Below are 1374 nucleotides of genomic sequence, written 5' to 3' on the forward strand. Positions count from 1 at the left end.
TTCTTTCTCTAATGAGGAAATTCATCCTTTGTCAGCCTATGCGTGTGGTAAATAGTTCCCCTAATTTGTCTTTTGTTGTTTGATTCTGCTCGTAGTGGGTTTTGTCATACAAAAGTTTAACTTTTGTATCAAGTGAAATTCATGAATTTTGATTTTTATGTCATACTTAGAATGTCATTACTCAGGATTATATTTTTTAAATTCTACATTTTTCCTGGTCATTTTCCAGTTTAGTTTTCTAAACTTAAGTCTTTGGCTAATCACAAATTTACTTTTGGTGGATAAAGTGAGGTGGGAATTGAGCTTCATGTTTTCAAATAATCAGCCAACCATCTCGACACCGTTAAAATGTTTCCTTCCCAAATGTGTCCATTTCTAGACTCTTCATTCCATCCGTTGACGTGCTTATTTACACCTGTGGAACCTGGTGATATTCCAGTAATTTAAGACCATTTCCCCAAGTTTAATATGTTTTTAATGAATTTCTGGTTATTTCCTCATACTGTTTTTCTTTGTGAACATTAAAAGCAATTTGTAGGTTTAAAAAAAAAATTCCTGTTAGCATTTTATTTGTGATTAAATTTCAGTTATACATTAGTTTAGGAAGCATTATGGTCCTTAAATTATTAAGCATTCCTCTAGAAAATATAGCTTTCCATTTATTTAAAGCTTCTTTTGGTTTTCAGCAAAGATTCCTTCCTGTAGGTTTTCTTCACGTGTCTTGAACATTTGAGTTTATTTCTAGGTACTTTATCATCTTAAAGGAAATTATGAATGAGATCTTTTCTCCTAAATTTTCTTGGTCATTTTATACATTCACTCATATGTGTGTGTGTGTGTGTGTGTGTGTGTGTGTGTACTTTCTTTTAGATGAGGCAACCCTTGGTTGACCTCACAGATTGCAAGGACCTTGTCAGCTTACAATCCCCTACAGCACCTGATCTTCCTAGGTGGTCTCCCATCCAAGTACTAACCAGGCCCGACCCTGCTTAGCTTCCGAGATCAGATGGGATTGGGCTTGTTCAGGGTGGCATGGCCGTAGACATATGTTTTGAGTCACCACATGGTTATACCTAGTTTATAAATAAGGATGTGTGGGTGCTTTCTTCCATGATCTCTTGCATATTTGAAAAATTCTATCTTGCCACCCTTACACTTGAAGGAAAAATTGTTTTACTCATTACTTTCTAACAGTGGATATTAAAGAACCATCGTTTTTCCCATGTAGATAGATTTGGGGGGTGGGGAGAGTCAGTGATGCTGGCTTTCATTGAATTCCTTCTTTATACTTGAAATCTGATAACTTTATTGGGATACATCTTAGAGTTGGTTGTTCTGTGATGCAATACATCATTTAAATCCATATAGATTCTA

The 1374-nt window shown here is 35.2% G+C and overlaps 1 non-coding gene across 1 annotated transcript; it reads right to left on the reverse strand.

Annotated features, from left to right (window-relative positions):
• Positions 1 to 925: 925 nt before the first annotated feature.
• On the reverse strand, positions 926 to 1044 carry LOC120586942 (5S ribosomal RNA). The gene has a single exon (XR_005648835.1). It is a non-coding gene; the product is annotated as a 5S ribosomal RNA (ribosomal RNA).
• Between the last annotated feature and the right edge of the window lie 330 nt (positions 1045 to 1374).

The sequence above is a fragment of the Pteropus medius genome, unplaced genomic scaffold (genome assembly GCF_902729225.1).
Source record: "Pteropus medius unplaced genomic scaffold, Ma_sr-lr_union100, whole genome shotgun sequence".
NCBI classification, from domain to species: domain Eukaryota; kingdom Metazoa; phylum Chordata; class Mammalia; order Chiroptera; family Pteropodidae; genus Pteropus; species Pteropus medius.